The 15785-nt window shown below is 44.1% G+C and overlaps 1 protein-coding gene across 1 annotated transcript in view; it reads left to right on the top strand.

Moving 5' to 3' along the window:
• Nucleotides 1-15785, top strand: part of LOC122801629 (septin-11-like) — a gene marked incomplete in the record, with an annotated part of 1221166 nt that overhangs the window by 60052 nt on the left and 1145329 nt on the right.

Below are 15785 nucleotides of genomic sequence, written 5' to 3'. Positions count from 1 at the left end.
TTGTTAATCGGAGGATGAGGAATGAACACACAAATGATGTTAAGAGACTTGCATTTTTTTAAATCCTTGGGTAAACAACAGTATTTTCCATGCACTTGTATAATGAAGTGGAAGTTGGCTATATTTTCCCCTGCAGCCACTGTCATGTGACATACAGTAAATTACTACAAGTGTGACTCCTCTTTCTGTGCTTCATTTGCTTCTTCCATTCCTAGTCTCAGCAGACACTTATTCAGTAAAATTTCAGTTGAAGTTCTCCTTGTACTTCCTGCTGTCCATGTCTAGTAGCCAGTTTGCTATACAACCATTTTCTCCCATGAGAAATAACCTCATGGTCTCTTTCTGGAAGTTGTTACCAGTAAGGTCTGCCTTTGGTGAGCTGTTATGCACATTCTCCATTATGTGATCAAAAGAGAAGCCTCCACTGTGGCTGTTCTGCATTCTATTTAAACTTTATGACATCTTCATATGTGACAAAGAGAATGGTGTATTGTAATTATTTATTGTGGCGGTTTGGGGTTGTATGATGTATCCTCTGAGTTTGGGAGGGAGGTGGCTTATGCCTACATAATGCAGAGTCCAGCAGTGGTAAACTAAGAAAAATAGGGTTATGAAGCTAGGAAGCTTGAACTGTGACTCCCAAAGCATAAAGAGTGAAAGACTTGTTTTTTGTGAAAAGCTGTACAGTTCCCATTCGTAGTTTATAAAAGAATGTGGTCAGCCCTGCTGTTGTGAAAAATGAATTATGAAAGTTGTTATTGCCTAGCTATTACACATTTGAACATTTTGTTGGGGGGGTGAGGGGCTTCCTCACCCATGATGTGAGGTGCTATGCTCTCGACATTAAAAACTAACTATGTATTGCCCTCCCATGGTAACTGTATCACAGAGCAGTGAGACTACTCCAAGGTACTACACCTTTAAATTCATGTATGTATTGTACCCATATTCATAGTTGTGTCATATTTCTGAGGAATGCAGTTGGGATTGTCGGAATTAAAAGTGACCCAAGATGTTTATAGGTGCAGGAAGTGTGACTGCAGACTGATGCACGTGGCTTTTAGAGAGTGGGAATGTGGTGAGCTGAAAAGAAGTTTAAGATTTGCTTTTGGTCTGTTACATCCTTGGATTTTTGTATGGGATTTCCTTTTGTGCATAACGAATCATTCAGATGGAAAAAAATGCTGATGTAGTACAAACTGTCTTAACTTGTAAAACATCAGAAGGATTGTATGCAGTATTTGCCTGCCTTTGTTAAACGGAATTTTTGTTGTCTGTGGTAACTTTGCACTATATGCTTGGGTATCTTTTTATCAGATATTTGTAATAAACATTCCTTATTTGTATGACACTGAAGTTGTTTTGAATAACAGAGGTACCACAGTTGTTTGTTGGTCTTTGCTGCTCATTAGTCTAAACTAAGTGGTTATACTCTGCCTAGGATACATCTGGCCAGTCTCTCCACACATGTACCCAGGCTTGCCAGGGCATGAGATCCCAAGTGAAGAGTACTTTCTTACTGACCTCAAGCACTAATATGGACTTCAAAAGCTTGATCTGCTTTTTTTCTTCCATTTCTGTCAGATAAGCCTTCACAAGGGGAATGTCTTCTGTGTAGTTTTTATATAATTTCAATCAAATTTTGACAAAAATTGCTTATCAGTCTGTTTAAGACAACTGGCATTTTATATTGCTTCCACAAAACATTTACTAGTATTTTGATGGTGTTTATATTTATTTTTGTGAGGAATGATGTTTTGTCACTAAAATGTGCCAGAATAGAAAAGAAAATTGTATGTTTTATTACATGCAGTGCTGTGTCCCCTTCGTGAAAACCTACCTTTTTAGTGCTGTTTTCAGTTTGGTTAGTGTGTGTAGTGGGTTGGTACTAAGTGTGTCTGGGAGAGGGTTTGTGTACACTGTGCATACTTATACTCTTCCAGCAGCTCTTACCAGACTTTGGGTTCTCTTCCTCAATCAGGACATGAATTATAATACTGTTCCAGTTCCTTCTCCCATATTACCTACAAAAAGAAAAAAAAATCCTTTTAAAGAGCCCTTTCCTTTCTCCGCAGGCCCTGTGCTTCAGCTGTTGGTAGATGAGTCTGCACTTCCTGCTTTTGTTTCCTCAGACCCCTCAATGGTTTCTTGGAGGACCTTATGGTGGGGTCTATGTCATATATTCGAACTTCAAAAATGTCGAATACCATATGGTCGACATTTGGAAGTTTGAATATAGAATAAAAAGAAAAACACACCTTAACAGTGCGAGCAGGGGGAAAGCCTCCTGCACCCCCAACACCCCCCCCTACTTAAATATACCAACCCCGAGACCGCACTTCAGTGCAGAAAAGGGAAATTCTCTCATTCTGCACTGTATGGCGCCATTAAAAATCATAGGTAGGTACTAGGCTATCGGCCCAAGGGCCTACGTATGCCTAGCCAACAAGGTTCCTTGGCTTACGCCATCCAAGAAAGTTATTTTCCTGTGCCACTGTCGAGCAGAGACACAGATGTGATCCCCGGGGTGTAGTTCCTATTTTCCCATCCACTCATCCAAGATTTTTCTTGGAGTGGTAATGAAGAACTTTGTTTGGCATGGATGGGTAGCTTGTTCCAGAGTATGGGAAGTCTCTGGGACAGGAATCTATCCCTCCAGCTTGTCCTGTTTATTGTGGTGACAAGGTTTGGGTCCCTAGAGCGTGTAGCTCAGAGGGATTGGGATTTCTTTAGGTGTAGCATGTCCAACAGCTCTGGGTTTGACATAGCTTTATATGTTGGGCAGAGATCGAAGTAGGCGATATGCTATGGAGTAAAACTGGAGTTTTTTGAGACTGTCAGTGTAGGGCATTTGTTTGAGGCCAGTAATCCTCTTTGTCAGGTACTTCTGTGGCCTTTCCAGCTGCTGCAGATGTCTTGTGAGGTACATTCCAAAGGGGATGTTGTACTCTATAATGGGTCTAATAAGTGTCGAGTAGAGGGGAACAATGACCTCCTTTTTTTTTTTTTTTTTTTTTTTTTCCTGGATGAGAACCCGTTTATGATGTGTGGCACATGTGACCATCAAAGCAGAGACTACTGTCCACCTGGGTCACAAGGTCTCTTATCACACATTCAGTGTTAAGTAGATGTGGTAGTTCATGGGTACAGAGTTTTTACCAAAGGGGATGACACTGCACTTTTTGGCATTGAGCTTGAGGCCATGGCTCTGACACCAGGCATCTGTCTCAGCGAGGCCCTTCTGTAGGATGTCCACATCAATCTTTGAAATGTCGAACATATGGTCTTGACCATATGATGTTTGATATTTCCAGCGTTCGAAGATTTAACATAGACCCCTTCTGGTGGTGTACTTTCTGCTGCTGCTGATTGGGGGTTTGCCACATCCCCTTCATCTGTTCCAGTGTCCATTCTGAGAGTGGAATAGCTGCTTTCTTTGAGCCTGAGAGTTTCTCTAGGAATTTCTTCTTGGCATTGCTGGGATAAGAGACCATCCCTTGGTTGAAAGAGCATTTTCATAGTTGGCCTTTCTCTGGGGATGACCCTAAGAAAAAGATATGTTAGACCTATATCTTCTGACAGTACAGTTTCTGTTAAGAAGGATGAATTATTTACTTTGTCTGTTGTTAATAAACCCTTAGCCAATGTCCAGAGTGATAAGGCTTCAGATGACTCTGATATTCAGACAGAGCGTCTTCAGAGTTTTCTTCTGTCCAGATACAGATTCTAATGATAGTGGAATCTTTTCAGATGTCCTTCAAGGATGCATCTGCAGTCCTAACAAATGGGTTGTCCTGCGTCAGGCAGCCCTTCGGTCGGCCGGATTCCAAAGTCTGGGTCTGGCCTCGGCTGATGTCGCACTTCACCTGACGTCACTGCTGCTGTCAATTGGGTATAAAGGCATCAGCCGACGCCATTTTCCTCAGTCTTTCTTGCCGCGTGGCGCCCGAAGCAGAAGCTGTTCGCAAGTGCCGGTCGGTCAGATCCAGAGATTTCTACCGAAGACTTCTAAAAAGCTAAGTACCCCGTTGGGGACTCTTTCTTGCCTCAGCCGATGTCAGAAAAAGTAAATAATTGTTTAACTTGTGGGAAACAAATACCTCATAAGGATTTCCACCCTTACTGCCTTCCTTGCTTAGGCCCAGACCACGAAGTAGCAGCTTGTCTAGCCTGTGCTTCCTTCAACCGACGGACACTTAGACGTCGGTCGGAGTTTGCGGAGGAGCTTTTTGGTCCCGCTTTTGCTTACAAAATGCCATCGGAGACTCCGACTTCACTATTAGCTAAAAAGCGTAAGGAAAAGGACCGACACTCGCGGTCCACGGTTAAGCCAACCGTTAGTGTCTCGGTTTCGGCTGAAACAGAGTCCTCGGTTCTTCCTTCGGCCGAAAGCATTCCTCCTGCAACCGAGGCCTCGCACAGCATGGCTGAATCTGCTACTGAAATTTCTCCTGCTGTAGCAGGCACCCAGGATTTATCAGATACTATTCCTTTAGACAGATCTACTCCTGCACGTGGAGCTGCTAGGCTCCCTGCATCCATGTCTATCGAGGCTTTCTCTAGGGCTAAAGCAGCTAAATCTTCCAAGGCCTTGCCTTCTAAACCCCCCTCACACAGGCCTAGCTCTAGTTCCCAAATGCTCAGCCTGGCAGAGGATCTCATTTCTTTGATGAGGGGATCCCAACCTCACCCTGACAGGGCCTCTCATCCCCCTCCAGAGAAGAGGCCCAGAGCAGAGCCCCCTGAACCAGTTTCTACGGATTATTCTTCTGATGATTCAGAAAACTCAAATTCTCCAGAAGGCCCTTATTCTCCATATGAGCATTCTGATGCAGAAGACTCCATTCCTTCTGCCTCTCCTCCTGAGGAATTTTCTTTTGGGGAAACCTTGCATGCTGTGAGGGAACAATTTCAATGGCAGGGCCAGGATTTTTCAGATTCTAGGAAACTGCTCAGGACCTTTTTGCATTTGCCACAGCATAGGCCTTTAGCCATTCCTCCAGTACTAACAGTTGTGGATGATGCATTCAATGATGCTTGTACTGCCCCTGACTCTCTTCCTCCGGCCCCTGCTAAGCCCGACAGATACTACAGGGTCCCGGACACACATTATCACCTGTATAAGGCTCCTATTGCAGATCCTGAAACTATTTCTCAGGGCCCCAAAGCTGTAGCAACTGCCAAAAAACCCCCTCCCCTCTGAAAGAGAATCTAGAGCATTAGAGAGATGGGGTAAAAAAATTTATACTTCTGCTACTCTTTCGGCTAGGGCTTTAAACTGTCAATTCCACATGATTCAGTATCAGGAATTTTTGTTAGATCAGTTAAATAAAAAAACTATCATCTCCTGAACCTATAGACCGTAAGTCCCTTCAGGATTTGGTACATAACACTCAGCAGGTCAGTAATCATTCCTTGAAATGCGGCTATGATGCACTGGAGGCTTCCTTTAGATCAGCTATGACTGGTACAGTGATCAGAAGACATGCATGGTTAAAAGAGCAATCCTTACCAGACCATGTAAAGTCAAAGCTCCTAGATGCTCCCATGGAGAAACTCAGTTTGTTTGGCTCCCCTGCACAACAAGTGTTAAAGAAGGTGGAGGAAAAAGCAAAATCTGTCCAAACAGTCAAGGACTTCTTACAGGTCCAGCCTCCTAGGTTTAGTAGAAATTGGCCTTCGAAGAATTGGTCCTTTCCAGACACCAGAGCACAGAGAGGCAGAAATAGGCACTCAAGAGGCAGAGGTCAATCCAGAGGTGCCTACAGGGGACGTCAGTGGCAGCCTAACAACCAGAGAAGTACTGCCACAGATCCAGCCACTACCACTTCCACAGGACAGTCACAGTGACTTGGCTCTGATACCGCCTACCAGGGAACAATTGGAAGCACCCTTAGGCGGAAAGCTAGCCTTATTTTCAGCAAACTGGCATTACATTACAGGAGACAAATGGATTTTACAGACAATAGACAAAGGTTACAGGTTTCACTTCCATACTCTACCAAGGAAGAGAGGAATGCCAAACCTACCACCAAACCAAAAGACAAACGCTCTAGGACAAATCAACCACTTACTAAGGATGAGAGCTATAGAAAAGGTACCGGCTATGGAACAAGGACAAGGATTTTATTCCAGACTTTTCCTGGTGCCAAGAAAAGAAAACCAATGGAGGCCTATTCTCGACCTGTCCACTCTCAACACATATCTCATTGTTCCAAAATTCAAAATGCTGACCCTACAGCACCTTCTTCCCATGCTGGGCAAGGAGGCTTGGCTGGTGACTCTAGATCTCAAGGAGGCATACCTGCACGTCCCTATTCGACCAGATTGCAGAAGATACCTCAGATTTCTTGCAGGATCAGAGCATTATCAATTCTCAGCATTGCCCTTTGGCTTAACTACTGCGCCCAGAGTATTCACGAAATGCCTGGCATCAGTAATTGCTCATTGCAGGCTTCAGGGAATTCAAATTTATCCATACCTGGACGACTGCCTGCTACAAGCGGACAACAAGATCAAATTAACAAAAGATTTGGAAAAGGTTATTCACCTACTGCAGGCCTTGGGATACACAGTCAACATAAAGTCAAGGCTGGTACCATCCCAAAGGATTACATTCTTGGGTGCAGAACTGGACACATCAAATCAAATGGCATTTCTCACAGCAGAAAAACAACTACCACTCTATTTCAAGGCATTAACAACGCAGAACCAGCTTACAGCAAGGAAAATCCTGCAAGCCCTGGGTTACATGGCATCCTGCATAATATTGATCCCACATGCCAGACTGCATATGAGGAAGTTGCAATGGTACCTAAGGAATTTATGGTCTCAGCACAAGCACAGCCTAGAAACCCCAATTCCAATAATTCCATGCCTGAAGCAAGAATTCCTGTGGTGGGCTCAGGCCTGTCAGTTGAACAAAGGACTGCCTTTCCACAGCCCTCACCCAAGCCAGACTATCACCACGGACGCCTCAGACCTCGGTTGGGGGGCACACATGGCAGACAAGTGTATACAAGGCTTATGGGCACAGGACCAGCTGAACCTACACATAAATCAAAAAGAGATGCTGGCAGTGAAACAGGCAATTCAGACATTCAGACAGTTTCTTCAACAGGGTCATTTGCTGATAAGGACGGACAACACCACAGTTATGTGGTATATCAACAAGCAGGGAGGCACACATTCATATCCTCTATGCCGGATGGCAATGGACCTGTGGAATGTGGCCCTGAACCTCAACATTCAGCTCCAGGCCTTATTTGTACCAGGAAAAGAAAATATATTAGCAGACACATTAAGCAGAACTACCACGGATGCCCACGAATGGATGCTGCATCCGGACATCTTCAAAACCATTACAGAGAAATGGGGGCTACCAGAAATAGACCTGTTCGCATCCCCACACAACCACCAATTGAGAAAATTCTGCACAAGGACAATACCACCCACTTGCTTGGAAGGTGGACTCCCTATCCTTCAGTTGGGAAAACCTAACAGCATATGCATTCCCACCTCTACCTTTGATGCACAAAGTGCTACTGAAGATCAAAGAAGATCACCCAAGGATCATACTGATGGCTCCAGACTGGCCGAGGCAGCATTGGTACCCGCTCCTGAGAAGTATGTCTCGGACACACGCATGGCCTCTACCTCTAGTTCCTCTGCTGCTAACACAGAACAACTTCAAGATCCTGCATCCAAACTTGAAAACACTGCAGCTAGCTGCTTGGAATCTTACATGAAACAAAATAACCCAGAATTATCTCAGAGGGTTAAAGACATTATCCTGGAGGCTCGCAGACCCTCCACAAGGAAGACTTATTCAGCAAAATGGAAAAGATACATTTTCTCCTTTTGCTGCACTCCAAATGAGGTATCATTGGCAAACATAGCTAACATCCTGGAATATTTAGCAGAGCTTTTCCACAATGGCCTGTCTTACTCCTCCATCAAGATTCATGCATCAGCAATTTCAGCAGAATACAACATGGATCCTCCAGTCTTCTCTCATCCTCTTCTCAGGCAGTTTCTGAGAGGAATTAAAAATGTAAAGCCTCCGAGGAAGCCACCTCTGCCTACATGGGACCTCAAATTTGTGCTGGAAAAGTTAACACTTCCCCCTTTTGAACCAGCAGTAACAGCAGAATTACAGTACTTATCTTGGAAAACTGCTTTCCTGCTTGCAATCCCTTCAGCAAGAAGGGTTTCTGAATTACAGGCATTAATGGCAGTACAGCCCTTCCTTATCTTCCATCAGGATAGAGTGTCCTTGAGAACTAACCCTACTTTTATGCCAAAGGTGGTCTCCAGGGTATCATTGAACCAAGCAATCCACCTTCCAACATTCTTCCCCAACCCACAGAACAGGGGGGAAAGACTACTGCACACCTTGGATGTACACAGGCAATTGCACTACTACCTGGACAGAACCAAGAACAATAGAAAAACTGACCAGCTTCTGGTAGCATATGCAGCAGGAATGGAAGGAAAAGCAATTTCAAAACAGACAATCTCAAAATGGATAGGAAATTGCATTAGATTTTGTTACTCCTTTCATAGGAAGACAACTCCAGAAAACATCAGACCTCACTCCACAAGGGCTACAGCCACTACTACAGCTTTCTTACGAGGAGTGGCTACCAAAGACATTTTAGAGGCTGCTACTTGGAGCTCCGTGCATACATTTGCCAAGCATTATAATCTGCCTTTATACTCCAGATCCCGAGCAGGTTTTGCCACTGCTGTTTTGCAAGGGATATTAACTACACCATAATCTTCTTAGTGCCCCTCCCCCAGTTTGGCTATGGTATTCTACCCATTTGTTAGGACTGCAGATGCATCCTTGAAGGACATAGTACAGTTTTGTACCTACCATAAATGTAGATGTCCGAGAGGTATGCATCTGCAGTCAGGATTACCCACCCTCCTTCCCCTCTCTGGTACTCCTAGGGTATTTGCCCATCTTGTAGCTAGCTGGGGGAATCTATTATGGTGTATATGTTTGTATATATGTACATACATGTTTATTTTTTGTTTGCTCTCTACTGTTTGGAATCATTTGCATTTATCCAAATTTAGCCTTCCTAGAGGGCACCTGGCATCTGGGGCAAGAAACACTGAGGAAAATGGCATCAGCTGATGCCTTTATACCCAATTGACAGCAGCAGTGACGTCGGGTGAAGTGCGACATCAGCCGAGGCCAGACCCAGACTTTGGAATCCGGCCGACCGAAGGGCTGCCTGACGCAGGACAACCCATTTGTTAGGACTGCAGATGCATACCTCTCGGACATCTACATTTAAAGTAGGTACAAAACTGTACTTTTCTCATTTTGAAGTTTACCTTTGTAGAAAGTGTGTTAAAATAAATTGTTTGAGTGGGAACAGGTTGCTGTTCTCTCTTCTGACAAAAGGTATTAAAACATGCTTCAGGTAGATATTCCACACTTTTCTCATCTTTGGTCAGCAGCCATTTCTGTTTGTTCTCAAGCTGCTTATAAGAACTTAGTCCATGCTAATGCCTCTTCTTCTGATTTTAAAGATTGTACAGGTTTGGTAAGAGAATTTATGTTCCTCATTCTCACTGCTGCAGTAGCCTATGGTAGTGTTCTGCCGATGACACTGGTCCTGGCCAGCTTGCTCCAACTTACTCTCTCCCTCTGTCAGACTGAACTGCATGTAGGTTGCACTGTTTTTGGGGGGAAGCTTATCAGCAACCAGAGTACCTAAAGAAGCAGCAGCATCTGTCTGGCTCCAGAGGAACAAGTAGTCTGTCAACAGCTTTTTGCCTGACTGATAAGACCCCATTTGGGGTTCCTCTTGTAACCCTAACATAAAGAAGGCAGCTATTTTGTGGTATTCCACCTTAAGAATAAAATTACATTTTGTACGTGTTTCTGCATTGGTTACTTGACTTATTTTACAATTTTGTGTGGAAAACTGTGATTTGGGCTGTGCCTTTACAGTTTTGAGTGTGGGTGTTTCATGCCCGTTACTGTTTTAACAGGATTGGAATGTTTTCTGATTTCTGAAGTAATAAATGTCCTGCAGTATTTCTGAGTAAATGTTTGAGGTCTGGTGACACAATGTTTAGTGTGCTGTTTGGGCTTACTAGGTTCATAGGTAGGTACTAGGCTATTGGCCCTAGGGGCCTATCCAACCCTAGCCCAAAAAGGCATCCTGGCTTTCGCCACCCAAGAAAATTATTTTCCTGTGCCCCTGTCAAGCAGATCCACAGAAGTGTTCCCTGGGGTGAATTTCCTATTACCCATCCAATCATCAAGATTTTTCTTGAAGAGTGCTAATGAGGAGCTCTGTTTGACATAGGTAGTCTTTTCCAGAATATAGGAAGTCTCTGGGACAGGAATCTGTCCCGCCAGCATGTTCTGCTTATTGTGTTGACAAGGTTTAGGTCCCTAGAGCATGTAGCTTGGAGGGATTGGGATTTCTTTAAGTGGAGCATGTCCAACAGCTTTGAGTTTGACATAGCTTTGTATGTTAGGCAGAGATCGCCTCTGAGTAGGCGGTATGCAACAGAGTAAAACTGGAGGTTTTTGAGTCGGTCTGCGTAAGGCATCTGTTTGAGGCCAGTAATCCTCTTTGTGAGGTATTTTTGCGGCCTTTCCAGTTGTAGATGTCTTGTGAGGTACATACCAAAAGGGGCGTTGTACTCTATTATGGGTCTATTATGGGTCTAATGAGTGATGAGTAGAGGGGAACAATGACCTTTTTTTTTTTTTTTTCTGGATGAGAAACCTTTTGTGATGAGGTGTGCCATGTAGAAGGATTTCCTGACCACTGTGGCGATATGATTATCTAAGGAGAGTCTACTGTCCACCTGTGTCCCAAGGTCTCCTATCACACTTTCGGTGTTAAGTAGACTACCGCCTATGTGGTAGTTCATGGGTACAGAGTTTTTACCAAAGGGGATGACACTGCACTTTTTGGCATTGAGCTTGAGGCCCTGGCTCTGACACCAGGTATCTGTCACAGTGAGGCCCTTTTGCAGGATGTCCACATCGTTGGGAGTTTCGATTATGGCTCCTAGTTTGCAGGCATCTGCGAATTTTAGTTAGCCAAAGACCTTCTGTGTTAGCCTGTACTTCGGAGAAGTAGATGCCAAACAGGAGAGGACCCAGGACTGAACCCTGTGGTACTCCACTTGTCTGAAGTCTGATTTGGAGTCTGCTACTTTCACAGTGTGGGTTCTGTCAGTAAGCCAGATGGCAACCCATCTCGTGACATAGGGATTTATACCTAGTTTAGTGAGTTTATCTATAATTCCAGAGTGGGGGGTGGTGTTGAACGCCTTGGCGAGATCTAGATAGGCTGTGTGAACCACCTTACCCTCAGCTATGGCTTTGACTATCAGGTTTAGGAGACATGATCTGCCTTTTACAAACCTGAACTGTGTGGGGTCCAGAGTTTGGAGATCTCCAATGTCTTTGTTTTTGTTTGAGTTCCATGATGATACGTTCCATGGCCTTGCAGACCGGGCTCATCAGGCTAATGGGGAGGTAGTTCCTGGGATCTGTTATCCCCCCCCTTTGTGGAGTGGGATAACCGTCGTGGTGCGCCATTCAGTGGGCACAAAGCCTGAGGTGAGGCTGTGATTGAACATGGTACTTGGGTGGGGTGCCATTTCATTCTGTAGTTTATGTAGAAGGCAGCCTGGGATGTCAGGTCCCATGGATGCTGTGTTGTTGGCTTTGGGGAGTGAGGTTTTTACCTGTGCAGCCGTGATTACAGGAACTTTGCATTCTTCCGGTATAAAGGTGGGCCCTTTTGGGGTCGGGAGGGGGGGGGTAAAGTTAGCTCTGAACCTATCTGCTAGGATGTTGGCAATATCAGTTGGCTCTGTATATTTAGCGTCATTGTGCTGTAACTCCGAGCAGATCGGAGTGTTGCCATTGAGATTCTTGACATAGCTATAGAATGCTTTGTGGTTGTCTTTAGAATCCGTGGCGATTTTGTTTTCATAACTAGCTTTGGAGGATTTTGAGGGATCTCCGCTTTTTACTGAGGCTGACCAGGGAGTTCCTCCAATCGTGGGATGTTATTCTCTTTTTCTTTTGCAACAGTTTCTTTCTTCTGTTGTAGAGTTTGTTTATGGCAGAAGACCACCATATTGGCTTTCTGGCATCTTGATTCTGTTAGGGATAGCACGATCCATGCACTCGTGTAAGTGCTTATAAAGTGCATTTGTGTAGGATTCAGCAGTCGTACCTCTATTGTCCATCTGCATTTGCCACTTAAGTGTGAAGTTGACTTTGGAGAAATTTTTTTTACGGTTGTTTTCCTAATGCGGGGTGAGAGCGGGATGTGGATGTCTAAGGTGATTAGCTTGTGGTCAGATCTGACCAACGAGGAGCTGACCTCTGGTGTGGAACACCAGTCGCTCATGTTGGTGATGACCATGTCTAGGATATTGCTGCCCCTGGTGGGGGTGTGAATAAGTTGATCCAAGGCGTTGGAATTGATGATTTCCAGAAAATGTTGAGCAAAAGAGTTTGTACAAGAGTAGTTTTCACATTCAATAGTGGGGTAGTTGAAATCGGCCATTATTAGGGTGTTGGGTTGTACCTTAATATTTTCCAGTGTATCAAGAAAAGAGGGCTGGGAATCCTGGGGCATGGTGGAGGGGGGGGGTCTGTAGCAAGCTACAATCTGGATTGCGGTTTTGCCCAGAGTTAGTTGAACTTGGATAATCTCGGTTGCATTATGCTGAGCAACTAGCTTGGAGGTGTGGATATCCTTAATGAATATGGACACGCGTCCACCTTTAGTGTTTTGGTCCGGGTTTGGTGGCCAAAAGGTGTGGTATGAATTATAGCCTGGTAATGCAGGGGTGCTCTCTGGAGCTTTGAACCAGGTCTCTGTCACTGCACAGATATCGATGTTCTCCATTTTAAGGAGTGCCTCGAGTGAGGGCATTTTGAGGTTTAGACTTCTAGCATTGAGTAACATTACACTCAGATTTTGCTTGCTTGTACCGGTTATGGTGGTGAATTTGTCATTTGAACCTTGCCTAAAAAAGGCACTATAGGAGTGACAAGAGCCTTTGCCAGTATCCGGAATCCCAAGGGCGACAGGTGCAGGCCATCTCTGGCAAAGCAGCGTGGTGTGTCGATCATGTCATTCCAGGCAGAGAGATACTGGATTCCCTTAGAATGACACCAGACGCTTAGCCAATTGTTAAAGTCAATCATTTTGTCCTTGTATTGCGGTATCATTCTGGGTGATGGCAGGATGCTACTTGGGGCTAGGGTCATACCTGCCTGGGCTAGAATATCGGAGAGCTCCTCCATGTCTCTTGGAGTGACCTGAGTGCATGCATTATCTGGCGGATCCTGGCACCCGACAGGCAGCTGACAGTAACTTTCTCCTTGTTTAGCCTGGTGAGTGGAACATCAATGTGCCTGACTATAGAGTCACCTATGACTAGAGTGTTGGGTACATTATGCCTTATGGGCTGTAGTTGAGTGGCACACTGAGTATGTGGGCTATGTGTCATTTGGGTTGTGTTGGGGGGGTGGAGGTTGCTTGCATTTCTGCTTTGGAGGTCTCTGTTGTTTGGGCAGATTTTTACTGAGAGCCTCCACGAATGTAGGTGTGTGTTTTGTGCTTCTGTGTGTGTATTTTGTTGGTGTAGGTTTTGTGGGACTATGTGATGAGTGTGGTGTGGTGCAAGTATTTACGTTCTCCTCTTGACTGTCTAGTCCAGTCTTCGGTGAAGAGAGCTTTGCTTCCAGTTTGGCTATATAAGTGCATCTCTCACAGCTCGTAGTGTTTGGTGGTAGGAGGAGAGGGCTGTCTGTGTACATGAGGCAATTGCTGCATTGTCCCAAGATGCCCAGATTCATCAAGTAGACAGGAGAAAACACCAGGAGCTGACCTTTTAGACATGCCTGGATAGGTGATTATTTAATAAAGTACTAAAAACTGTTTTCCTCTTGACAAGTGAGGAAAGTTGAGTGCTGTAGTGATTTGTAGCTTATTTAGTGCTTACAAGTTCTGAACAAGTGCTGAGCTCAAAGAAACGTATTTGAGTGCTAAAACTAAAAAGCTGGCTAGTTGCAAGGGCAAATTTGAAGAGCAAACTTTATGGCGCCAGGAATAGTTTAACCCTAGTTAAGTGTGTGTGTGTGTGTGGGGGGGGGGGGCTCAGGAACTCACAAACAGTCCTGGACACACAAAATCCATATCTGGACAAGACCTGCCACAGGAAAGGGGGGAAGTAAATTTTTTTTCCCAGTAAAGTGGAAACTGAGAAAGCTGGAACAGAAGTTAATTCAACATTAAGAATGAGTGGGTTGGCCTTCACAAATGTTCTCTATTAGATTGAATGAAGTAATGACACTAGACTGGGAGGAGTGTCACATATATCAAATATACAATAGTGATGGGCAACTGCAAAGCCACCAAGTATAAGAACACCACAGCAATAGGGATGGTGAGTGGGAAAAATTGCAGTTACTTGCTGTAGCCTCTAAATGAAAGTTTTAAACAGATCAAGGAGCAAGCAGACTCTAGAGAATGCTTTTAACTGTAAACAGACAATTGTAGTAATGCACACTGACTGTTCCTAGCTGTAGAACACAGAAACCTCAAAAAATCAAAAATGCACAGAAAAGCTTGGATAGAGCACTCACAAACAGAAAATACAACTCTCAGTATGAAAAGACAGTTTACAGTTAAGTAATTCAGTAAACATGCAATTAGAGTAATGAAACAGTATCTAGCAATGAAAAATACAGAAAACAGTATAAAACAGTACATAAATGCAGTGAAACAATAAAAAAGCTTTATAAAAGTGCAAAATGTAGTAGATCAACTGTATAGCACAATTATAAGTGTTTCAGAAGTACAGTTCAGAGAAATAAGTGTAATAAATAACTTATCCTGCTCTTGGAATCTTAATGAATTTCCGCTGAGTTTCAGTAATGAAATACAATCCACAGCCTGATTAAATACAAGCACAACCTTTTCAAGACTCAGGGTTTATATACCAGTACGGATGGAAGAGTTAAAAGATCAAATTACTACTCAGCCCCTGCTATTACCCAATCACTCGTACTACAGAAGGTCAGGAGGCCTCGTTACTCTCAATAACAATGAAAACAGACTATCAGCAGAAAATGGCTGCCAGAAACACAGGAAACTCAAACAAAACCACCAGGCCTAGACAACAGGCCTCTATCAAGATTATGCCACCTGAGCAGAACACAGAAACCTCACTTTTAAAAGCATAGTGTGGGGACTTTTTTTTTTGGCCTTTTTGGCCTTTAGGGTGGGAAGTGTTGTGCTTACTGGTGAATACTTGCCTTCTTCCAGTGTTACTGAGTTTTAATGTACTAGCAGTCTGGTTTCTTCTCTGGCTACAGCATGGATGCTTTGCTATAACTCAGATCCTGCTTCTGTCTAAAAAGAAAGAAATAATTAAATGCTTCTGCCTACGGTTAGTGACTCTGGTGTGACCATAGAGTGCTCACAGACCACTTATTGCTTTGGGTCCCTCTGGTATAACTGTAATGGCTACTATGAACCAGGGGTTAGACACACCCAAAAGGGCTGTTCCACTACCTGTTATAGGTATAGAATAACCAAACACTTTAGGAACAGGAGTTGTCTGGTGAGGGAGACCACTGTCCTAGAAGGGCTACTACAAGAAAATGAAGCAAAAGTTTAATCACACGGTAGACTGTCAGGATGATTTCACGTATATGCCAGATGTTATGTTTATGTTTAGGACTGTTTTGCAGTCTGTCAGTTCTTGGCAGT

The sequence above is a fragment of the Protopterus annectens genome, chromosome 5.part0 (genome assembly GCF_019279795.1).
Source record: "Protopterus annectens isolate FY-2018-M chromosome 5.part0, PAN1.0, whole genome shotgun sequence".
In the NCBI taxonomy this organism is placed as follows: Eukaryota; Metazoa; Chordata; order Ceratodontiformes; family Protopteridae; genus Protopterus; species Protopterus annectens.
Note: the sequence above shows the minus strand (reverse complement) of the source record. Positions and strands in the feature narration are given on the sequence as shown.